The sequence below is a fragment of the Mus caroli genome, chromosome 1, assembly GCF_900094665.2.
Source record: "Mus caroli chromosome 1, CAROLI_EIJ_v1.1, whole genome shotgun sequence".
NCBI classification, from domain to species: Eukaryota; Metazoa; Chordata; class Mammalia; order Rodentia; family Muridae; genus Mus; species Mus caroli.
This window is the reverse complement of record NC_034570.1, coordinates 39,371,371-39,383,467: the sequence shown is the minus strand read 5'-3', so window position 1 is coordinate 39,383,467 and position 12,097 is coordinate 39,371,371. Positions and strand designations below refer to the sequence as shown.

At 38.2% G+C, this 12,097-nt stretch overlaps 1 pseudogene; it reads left to right on the top strand.

The window, feature by feature from the left end:
- Window positions 1-4,308: 4,308 nt before the first annotated feature.
- Window positions 4,309-11,861, top strand: LOC110295074 (annotated as a pseudogene).
- Window positions 11,862-12,097: the final 236 nt, after the last annotated feature.

Genomic DNA, 12,097 nt, shown 5'->3' with positions numbered 1-12,097 from the left:
AGTTACAGAGACAAAGTATGGAGCTGAGACGAAAGGATGGACCATCTAGAGACTGCCATACCCAGGGATATACAACAGAGAACTCCTAAACCTGGTAAAGAACTTCAGCGAAGTAGCTGGATATAATATTAACTCAAACAAATCAGTGGCTTTTCTCTACAAAAGAAAAGGATAAACAATCTGAGAAAGATTTTAGGGAAACAACACCATTCACAATAGTCACAAATAATATAAAATATCTTGATGTGACTCTAACTAAGCAAGTGAAAGATCTGTATGATAAGAACTTCAATTCTCTTAGAATTTGAAGAAGATCTCAGAGGATGGAAAGATCTCCCATGCTCATGGATTGGCAGGATTAATATAGTAAATACGGTCATCTTGCAGAAAGCAATCTACAGATTCAATGATATCCCCCATCAAATCCAATTCAATTTTTCACAGATTTAGAAAGTGCTATTTTCAAATTTATCCAGAAAATGAAAAAAAAAAACCTAGGATATCAAAAACTATTCTCAACAATAAAAGAACTTCTGCGAGTACCACCATCCCTCATCTCAAGCTGTACTACAGAGCAATTGTATAAAAACTGCATACTACTGGTCCAGTTACAGACAGGTAGGTCAATGGAATAGAATTGAAGACCCAGAAATGGATTCACACATCTATGGTTACTTGGTCTTTGACAAAGGAGCTAAAACCATCCAATGAAAAGAAGACAGTATTTTCAACAATTGGTGCTGGCTCAACTGGAAGTTAGCATGCAGAAGAATGCCAATAGATCCATTCCTATCTCCATGTACAAAGCTCAAGTCCATTGGATCAAAGACCTCCACATAAAAACAGAGATGCTGAAACTTACAGAGGAGAAAGTGGGGAAGAGCCTCGAATATATGGGCACAAGGAAAAAAATTCTTGTACAGAATACCAATAGCTTGTGCTCTAAGAACAAGAATTGACAAATGCACCTATTAAAATCACTAAGCTTCTCAAAGACAAAGGATACAATAAGACAAAAAGACACCCAACAGATTAGGAAAGGATCTTTACCAACCCTAAATCTGGCTAATATCCAATATATACAAAGAACTCAAGAAGTTAGACTGCACAGAAACACATAACCCTATTAAAGAATGAAGTATAGAGCTACCAAAGACTTCTCAACTGAGGAATACTGAATGGCTGAGAAGCACCAAAAAAAAAAAAAAAAAAAAATTAACATCCTCAGTCATCAGGGAAATGCAAATCACATCAACCCTGAAATTCCACCTCACACCATTCAAAATGACTAAGATCAAAAACTCATGTGACAGCACATGCTGGCAAGGATGTAGAGAAAGAGGTACACTCCTCCATTGCAGGTAGGATTGCTAGCTGGTACAACCACTCTGGAAATCATTTTGGCAGTTCCTCAGAAATTTGGACATAGTACTATCTGAGGATCCAGCAATACCACTCCTGGGCATATACCCAAAAGATGTTCCAACATGTAATAAGTAAACATGTTTCATTATTTTTATAGCAGCCTTTTTTATATTAGCTACAAGATGGAAAGAACCCCAATGTTCTTCAACAGAGGAATGGATACAGAAAATGTGGTACATTTACACAATGGAGTACTATGCAGCTATTAAAATTAATGAATTTATAAAATTCTTCGCAAATGGATAGATCTGAAGGCTATCGTCCTGAGTGAGGTAACCCAATCACAGAAGAACACACATGACATGCACTCACTGATAAGTGGATATTAGCCCAGAAACTTGGAATACCCAAGATACACTTCACAAAACACATCAAACTCAAGAAGAAGGAAGACCAAAGTGTGGATACTTCAATCCTTCTTAGAATGAGGAACAAAATACCTATAGAAGGAATTACAGAGACAAAGTATGGAGCTGAGACTGAAGAAAAGGCCATCCAGATACTGCCCCCGCCCACCGGGTAACCATCCCATTAACAACCACCAAACCCAGACACTATTGTGCATGCCAACAAGACCTTTCTGACAACAGCCTAATATAGTTGTCTCCTGAGAGGCGTTGCCAATGCCTAACAAATACAGAAGTGGATGCTCATAGACATTCAATGGACATAGCACAGGGTGGTCAATGAAGGAGCTAGAGAAGATACCCAAAGAGCTGAAGGGCTTTGTATCCCCTTAGGAGGAACAACAATATGAACTCACCAGTACCCCCAGAGCTCTCTGGGACTAAGTCATCAACCAAAGAAAACACATAGTGGAACTCATGGCTCTATCTGCATGTGTAGCAGAGAATGGCCTAGTCAGTCCTCTGAAGATTCTATGCCCCAGTATAGGGGAATTCCAGGACCAGGTAAAGGAAGTGGGTGGGTTGGTGAGCACTGCAGGGGGTAGGGTATGAGGGTTTTTAGGGAGAAATCAGGAAAGGGAATTACATTTGAAGTGTAAATAAAGAAAATATCTAATAAAAAAGAGAGAGAAAAAAGAAATCAAAGTCAAAGAAAATGCTACATCTAAAAAGTACATGGCACATTACAACCAACAAATCTGGGACACCATGAAAAGATCAAGCCTAAGAATAACAGGAATAAAAGAAAAAGATAATTCACACATTCAAGTTTCAGAAATATTTTGAACAAAATCTTAGAAGAAAAATACCCCAAAGTAAAGAAAGATGAGTCTATATACATTCAAGAACCTGACAAATAACCAAATAGATTCGACCAGAAAAGAAAATTCTCCACTATATAATAATCAAAACACTTAATACCCATAGCAGAAAAAGGCAAAGGGCCAAGTAACATGAAGGCAAATCTATCAGAATTACACTGTATTCTGACTTTTCAATAGAGACTCTAAAAGCTAGAGTGGCCTAGGGCAGTCTGCACTCTCTAAAAAATCACAGACGTCAGCCCAGACTACTATACCCAGCAAAACTTTCAATCACTGTAGATGGAAAAAAAAATATTCCATAAGGCAACCAAATATAAACAATATCTATTCACAAATCCAGCCCTACAGAAGGTACTAGGAAGAAAACTCCTACACAAGGTGGCTAACTACACACAAGAAACCTCAGGAAATAATGTCACACCAACAAATCAAAAGGAGGGAAACACATACCACACACACACACATACTACCACCGCCACCACCACCAGCAACAACACAAAATAATAGGAATTAATAATCGTTGATCATTAATATCTTTCAACATTTATGGACTCAGTATCTCAGTTAAAGGACACAACTTAACAGAATGAATGCAAAAAACAGGATCCATCCTTCTGCTGCATATAGGAAACACAACTCAGCATCCAAGATAGACATTACCTCAGAAAAGTTGTTGGAAAAAGGTTTTCTAAGAAGCAACTGGTAATTAGCCATTCTAATATCTCACAAAACATACTTTCAGCCAAAATTAAACAAAATAGATGGGAATAACATATACTCATCAAAGTAAAAAATCCCACAAGATGACACACGTTGATCCCCACACATTAAAAACCATAGATTTCAACACTCATGAATGGCCAAGTTATCCAGACTGAAAGCCGTAATTGAACTAACAGACATTATGACCCAAATAGACTTTAAAATATCTACATAACATTTCCCCAAACATAAAAGAATTTACCATCTTTTCAGCACATCGCAAAACTTTCTCCAAAATTGACTATATACCAAAAAGTGAAGCAATGCTCAATAGATACAACAAAATTGAAGTAACCCCTTGTACCATATCAGAACACAATGAATTAAAGCTGGATTTAAGCAACAACAGAAAACTTACAAACTCATGGAAACTGAACAACTCTTTACTCAGTGATCCCTGGGTTGGGGAAGAAATGAAGAAAAAAATTTAAAACATTCAGGAATTCAATGAAAAGGAAGACATAACATACCCAAACTTATTGGACACAATGAAAGCAATGCTAAGAGTAAAGTTCATAGTACTAAGTGCCTTCCTAACAAACTTGGGGAGATCTCATCCTAACAACTTAAAAGCACACCTAAAAACTCTAGAACAAAGAGAAAAACATACCCAATAGGAGTAGACAGCAAGGAATAATCAAGCTCATGGCTGTAATGTATAAATTAGAAACAAAAAGAACACTACAAAGTATCAATGAAACAAAGAACTGTTTCTTTGAGTAAATCAACAAGATTAACAACCCCTTAGCCAAATTAACTGCATGAAAGAAGGCCTGTATCCAAATCAACAAAATCAGAAATGAAAGGTGAGACATAATAACATACTTAGAAAATCCAAAGAATCATTTGGCTTTACTTCAAAATCATGTAAATTAGAAAATCTAGATGAAATGGATGATTTTCTTGGTAAGTACCATTTACCAAAATTAAACCAAGATTGAGTAAAAAATTTAAATGGTCCTATAAACCCCAAGGAAAAAAAGAGGTCATTAAAAATCCCCCACCTCCCTGCAGGGGAGAAAGCCCAGGGTCAGATGGTTTTAGTACAGAATTCTATCAGACATTCAAAGAAGAGCTAATACCAATATTCCTCATACCCCTCAAATTATTCCACAAAATAGAAACAGAAGTAACGTTGCCAAACTCATTCTATGAGGGCACAGACACTGTGATACATAAACTGCACACTCAACAAAGGAAGAGAATTTTAGACCAGTTTCTCTTGTGAGCATAGATACAAACATACCCAATACACTATGTGCAAACCAGATCCAAGAACACATCAAAAACATCATGTAACACGATCAGTAGGTTTTATTCCTGAGTTGTAGGGATAGTTCAATATATATAAATTCATAAATATAATCCACCATATAAACAAAGTAAAGGAAAAAAACATGGTCATCTCAATAGATGCTGACAAGAACCTTTGGCAAAATACCATTCCTTCAAGTTTAAATGTCTTAGAGAGATCAGGAACTCCAGAAACATACCTAAGCATAATAAAGGCAAAATATATCCAGTCAACACCCAGCACAATTTATTTTTTATTTTTTTAATTAGGGTTTTTTTTTTTTTTTTGGTTTTTCTAGACAGGGTTTCTCTGAGTAGCCCTGGCTGTCCTGGAACTCACTTTGTAGACCAGGCTGGCCTCGAACTCAGAAATCCTCCTGCCTCTGCCTCCCGAGTGCTGGGATTAAAGGCGTGTGCCACTACGCCCGGCTCTATTTTTTTCATTTACATTTCCAGTGCCCCCTTACCCTCCCCCCCACTTCCCTCCCCCCCATCCCACTTCTTGGCCCTGGCGTTCCCCTATACTGAGGCATATAAAGTTTGCACCACCAATTTAAATGGAGATAAGTTTAAAGCAAGTCAATTAAAATCAGAGACAAAAGCCTGTGATTCACAAAATTAGAAAATTTAAGAGAAACAGAAAATCTTGATAGATAACAGTTGCAAATGTAAACTCAAGATCTTATCAGCAATTAAATAGACCAAGATATAGAAACAGTCATTAAAAGTCTCTCTGACAATAACAAAAACAAAGGGTCAGACAGTTGTAGTGCAGAATTCTATTGGACATTTAAAGGAGACATAATAACAATACTCCTCAAATTATTCCACAAAATAGAAACCGAAGGGACATTGCCAAATCCATTTAGTGAGGCCACAGTTACCCTGATACCCAAATCACACAAAGACTCAACAACAACAACAAAAAAAAAGAGAATTACAGACCAATTTCTCTCATGTATATTAATGCAAAAAAATTCTCAATAAAATACTCACAGACCAAACCCAAGAACACATGAAAATGATAATCCACTACTTTGTTCCTTCTTAGAATGGGGAACAAAATACCCATGGAAGGAGTTATAGAGACAAAGTTTGGAGCTGAAACAGAAGGAAGGACCGTCCAGAGACTGCCCCACCCGGGGATCCATCCCATAAACAACCACCAAATCCAGACACTATTGCATATGCCAGCAAGATTTTGCTGACATGACCCTGATATAGTTGTCTCTTGTGAGGCTATGCTAGTGCCTGGCAAATACAGAAGTGGATGCTCACAGTCATCTATTGGATGTAACACAGGAGCCCCAATGAAGGAGCTAGATAAAGTATCCAAGGAGCGAAAGGCGTCTGCAATCCTATAGGAGGAACAACAATATGAACTAACCAGTACCTCCCAGAGCTTTTGTCTCTAGTTGTATATGTAGCAGAAGATGGCCTAGTCGGCCATCAATGGGAGGAGAGGCACTTGGTCTTACAAAGATTATATGCCCCAGTACAGGGGAATGCCAGGGCCAGGAAGCAGGAGTGGGTGGGTTGAGGAGCAGGGCAAGGGGGGTATAGGGGACTTTCGGAGAGGAAACTAGGAAAGGGGATAGCATTTGAAATGTAAATGAAGAAAATATCTAATAAAAAATGACAGAGTATAAACAAAACAACACAACACAAAACAAAACAAAAAAAAGCAAAAGAAAATGATCATCCACTATGATCAAGAAGGTTTTTGTCTCAGAGTTAAAACCAGTTCAAAATACAAAAATCTCTCAACATAATCAACGACATAAACAAACTGAAAGAAAAAATAAGCACATTATGATTTCATTATATGGTGGAAAAGGTATTGATTTAATTCAAAATCTTGGAGAGATCAAGGATGCAATTGACACATCTAAATATAATAAAGGCAATTTAAAGCAAGCCAATATCTAATATCAAATTAAATTGAGAGGCACTCAAAGCAACTCCACTTAAATCAGGAACAAGAGAAGGTTGTTGACTCTCTCCATATCTATGCCATATAGGACTTTAAGTATAAGCTACAGTCAAAATACAACTACAACAGTTTAAGGAGACATGAATTGGAGAGAAAGAAGTTTCGTAGATGATAGTAACGCCTACAGCTGATAAGCACCTTTAGCAATATGGCTGGATACAACTTTAACAAAAACAAAACAAACCAAAACTTACAAAAAAAAACAAACAAAAACAACAACAATAAAAACCCAAATGGGCAGATAAATATCATCTTTAACAATAGCCACAAAAATAATATAAAATTTCTTGGTTTAACACTAACAAGTGAAGACATGTATGACATGTAATCCAAGTCTTCGAAGAAAGAAACTGAAGAAGATTTCAGAAAATGGACTTCTGAGAATTCCCTCCTGCATCAGGGCTCTGGCCTCTGTCTTCTAGCCACCTACCTTGCACCACAGTCCCAAGAAAAGGCAATCTGCAACCCTAGCCAAGAAACCCAGTCATATAAAGCCCTAAAACTGGAGAATAAGTTGGTCCTTTCCCAGAGTGCCGAAAGAGGAAAAGAATAGCAAGAAGAAATTGAACATATTGATGAAGTCCAAAATGAAATAGACTTAATGAACAAGACAGTGCGGAAATTTTAAAAGTAGAAGAAAAATGTAACAAACTCCTCCAAACATTTTTTCAGAACAGGTCAGTATTGATCGCCAAAATCCAAAATTGTGGGGTAACACAAGTGGAGGAAGATGAGGAGGCTCTGCATTATTTGACTAGAGTTGATGTGACAGAATTTGATGTGACATTAAATCAGCTCACAGAATAGATTTTTATTTTGATAAAAATACTTACTTGGAAAATAAAGTTCTCTCCATAGAATATTATCTGAATAAGAGTGGTGAGTGTCTTCAAAGTCCACAGAAATCAAATGGAAATCTCGATAGGATTTGACAAAACACTCAAGTCAAATTCTGAATAAGGCCAGTAGGAAGACACAGCACAAAGAGCCAGAGAGCTTCTTTCCCTGGTTTACTAGCCATTCTGATGCAGGTGTAGCCAAGTGAGGAGATGTCATTAAAGATAATATTTGGCTCAATCCCTTGCAGTTCTATTTTGTTCATAATATAGATTATGAAGAAAGAGAGCCAGAAGAAGGAGAGGCAGAAGAAAAAGAAGAGGAGGAGTCTGAAGATATTGATAAAGGGAAGGAAATGAGGATGAAGAAACAGAAGGTGAGGTGAGGACAGAGCAGAGGATGAAGATGAGCCTGACTAGCACAGAAGACTCTTAGATTCCAACCTTCTGTTTTATTTTCTTTTTAAATTTTCTCCAGTCCCTGGAATCAAGTTGCAGTCATTTCCAGCCAATCCTGTCCTTCTTGTGCTCAGTCTTCCATTTCTTGAGGTCTCTCAGCATCATGACTCTCAGCTAATTTAGGGATATCTAGAGCAAAACAAAACAGGAAAAGAATCTCTACATTTCTCTTCCAAATTAATTTTTATCCTTTCTTGTCTCAAAAACTATGAATTCAAATTGCCACCATGCTGTGTGAAAAAAAGAAAAGCCCTCCAGTTTCCTTGGCCCTACTGGAGACTGGAGAGTGCTAGGCCTCTATGTAGTAGTATAGTGATTTCCAGCTTTTTTTTTTTCCTTTCTCTGTATATTGGGCTAAGACATTACATTGTGTAATCTCTGAGAAACTATAGAGAGTTACCATTTACTAACATGTATCTGTCTACTTTCTTTTGTTTAATAAAAAGAAAAAAATAAATAAAAAGGAAGGTATAGATAGTCAGCAAGGGTGGATTTGAGGTGGCTGGAGGTGCTGAGACCTGCCACATGGACTTGGTGGGGATAGCATGACATGGTCCCTGCCTCTGGAAAAGGGCCCTGGTGAGGGCCTCAATGAGTGTCAATGGCTGCTGTAGGCTGTGGGGGTAAGTCTTGTTTGTATAATAATGTACGTATTTCACATTCCTCTGAAGACTGTCCTCCCTGTTGTTAACTCCAAGAGAATTAGAAAAAGCATACATTCAGAAGTTGAGGGTATAGCTATGTCTCAGCAAAATAGTTAAGTCTGGGAAAATCAGGACAGCCCAAAAGGCTATTGGAAAGAGTTCTAAATACATGAGTTTGAAATATATATATATTCTCAATTATGTAAAATATAAGGACATAAGGATGCAATATGAGTTATGAGGACTTGATTAATCTAAAGGAACAAAGGCAGCTACACTATAAGCCATCTTGTCAGAAAGATAGAAGTATAAGCAGATAAGTTCAGGATCAGGCTAGAAGAGAGCAAGGTTAGGACCAAGTGTGGTAGAAATGGTGATTTCAAAATGGAGTCCCACCCAAATAGTTTTTCCTTTGTGCTTAACAAAGACAGACAGACCTCTGAATTCTTTTGCAATGTTCAGAATAAAATGTATGCTTGATGTCTTTTAAGAATCAAAGGGCTGAGGTCACAGGATGCTGATTCAGAAAATAATCAAAAGAAAACTTGGAGTAAATCACTGAATTGATATGTAAAATAAAAGACTAGACCTGTGCTCAGCAGCAGATGAACAATCCAAAGAACTATTTAGAATAAAAAGATAGAACTGCCTGGAGAAACACACACACACACACACACACACACACTCACACACACACACACACAAGCAAGCAGGACATGGACAGAGAGATCTCTTAGAATAGCAAGAAGAATACAGGTCATCACCTTGATTCCATGATTTGACTTCGAGTCATTCTTTTTGCCACTCCTAGACACCCCTTCTCTCAGAACCCCTCTCCAAGGGGCATTGGAGTGTTTAGTGAGCATTTTGGCAGCAATACTTCTCCTTTGACATGTTTAGTTGTAATATTTAACAGACATTCTTGAATTTTAAGGTGATACTTTTAAAATTAAATTCTCTAGTGATAATGACTTGAGCCCTACTACTCAATGGAAAATCAACAGAACCTGCAGGGCTTTATTTGGAGTTGACATTCTCTGTTATAACTTTTTCATTTTTATTTTTATTTTATGATTTTGGTTTTCACTGGAAGGAAAAAGATGCTTATTTTAAATGTTAAAGTATACAAGTTGCTTTGTTACAATAAAATCAATGTATACAAAAAGGATCTTATGCTTTTCTGTTAGGACAGATGCACAACACACCTTCCAAGCTTGACTGGCATAATAACATCATGTAAAACTTATTCTCCTTAACTTCACATTTTTTGATCAGCACTGTGCAAATTAACCTCAGGGCTGTGCCTATTGAGCTAAAGGAATTTGAATCACATCTTAATGTCTTTGTAACTGAGAGATGTGGGTAAAAGTTTGCTGCTGTGAACTTCTACCCTTGATTTTTAACCCCAATTTAGCATTTTTAAAAATTGGACATTTACATGCCTAGCTATCATGACAAAACCTGCTCTCATGTCACTGACCTGTTGCTCTGTGCCATATGTATGAAGGACAGCTGCTGGCATGTCTTGATATGCAGTGTGAACTGGCAAAAAGGTATGCTGTCAGGGTAAACAGTCACTGAGGTGGTTGGGAGTACTCTGTCCTAGGTATGTACTGTGACTCTGAACTGGGTGATGAAAAGCTGTTAGCTCAACACCATTATACAGAGAATAATGTTTTGGAAAGCTACCTGATGCATATGTTTTTTAATGCTATAAAATAGGACTAAAATTAAAGGCCACTTTTCAGAGATGATTAATAGATAGTCTGGTCAAATTCAAAGCTGTTTGATATACAAAACTTCTCTCTCTCTCTCTCTCTCTCTCTCTCTCTCTCTCTCTCTCTCTCTCTCTCTCACACACACACACACACACACACACACACACACACACACACACACACACACAGTACTCCACGAATAGCCAAAGTGTCACCAAAATCTGTCTAGGTGGATACTGTGTAACTTCTGCACTGGACTCTATTTAGTAAATATATGACTGTGCATTTCAAAATAGAATGGATATTTCATAGGGAACTGCAGGTGAGACCAGAAACAGGAGGGATCATACCAGGGGAGAATGGAGAAAGAGAATACTGGAAATGGTAACTGTAATTGGGGCTTATTTCAGAGATGATGTAGAAACCTAGTGCAATGGAAACTCATAGAAATCCACAAGGGTGACCCAAGCTAATACTCTTAGTGATGTGCGGGGCTGTGGGTGTAGGGAGAGAGGGAAGAGGGAGAGAGTCCACGTCAGGCCAGAGTCCCTGTGCTCTGGACAGGTGGATGAGGGAGGACTGCAGGACACTTTCCACTAGGCCCCGGGTAGGCATCTGGCTGTGTGAAGCCATTGACCCCACACGGCTAGGGGGGGGATAAAGGGCAGCCCCTACTACCAGGTTCTCAGTCTTTGGCATCCCATGCTGGATATAGCAGAGGAGCTGAGAATAGAATAGGGGCCCCGGACGACACTCTAGCCCTGGAGATATGGGAAGAGGGCAGAGGGAGAGAGGTTCCCATGCTGGTGAGAGTCCTTAGTCCAGTCCATGGCTGGAGCACAGGAAGGTCTTCTGACGGGAGGTTAGAAGTGGCTCAGTAGAAGAAAGTCTATCTCATCATACAAGCACAGCAGGCCTTGACGAACAGAGACAGTCTATGGTTTTAGAGCTTTATTGTAGAAAGGCAAGGGGAAAGAGAAAAGGTAGAAAGAGAGAGAGATCAGCCATGGCCAAGAGGAGAAAAGGGGGAAAAGGAGAGAGAGAAGAAAGGCTAGAGAGGAAGAAAGCTTAAAGAGAGACAGGTAAAAGCTTAGAGAGAGTAAGAAAAATAAAAGTTTAAGAGAGTAAGAGAGAAAGAGACTAGGAGAGAGCAAGATGGGGCCAAGCAGCCCCTCTTATAGTGGGATTGTTATCTGCTGTTGCATGGTCTCTCATTAGATATTCATAAATCTATCAATACTTCTTTTTTTTCTCAGCCCAATAAACAGAACTGTCTGTGGTGATTCATCTATTACAGTTAATTCATAAACCCTCTAATATTTCATATTCTGCTTTTTATTTCCAAAAATAGGTTTATACTTGTGCAAAAAAATCACTTCCCTGGTTTTTGGTGGTTGTTTGCTTGCGGTTTTGGTTTTTCTTTTTCTTTTTTTCTTTTTTCCAGAATGTAATAAGCAAGCTGATGTAGTACCCTATCCCAATTTTAACTCTCCAGAATAAGACAAGGAAGGGGTATGGATCTGTTATGTAAATAGAACTATTGGAATATTATGGATTGCTCTGTAGGTCCTACAGACCCAGGCCATCAAGGACAAAAGTGAAAAGAGAAGAGACAGTGGACATGACCAGAAAGAGCAAACTTCCAGGTAAAGGTAAAAGTAGACATTGACCATATCATCAGAAGTCAAATCTGCATACCTGGATCCAAGTTAATGCTGTATGCACCTAAAGAAAAG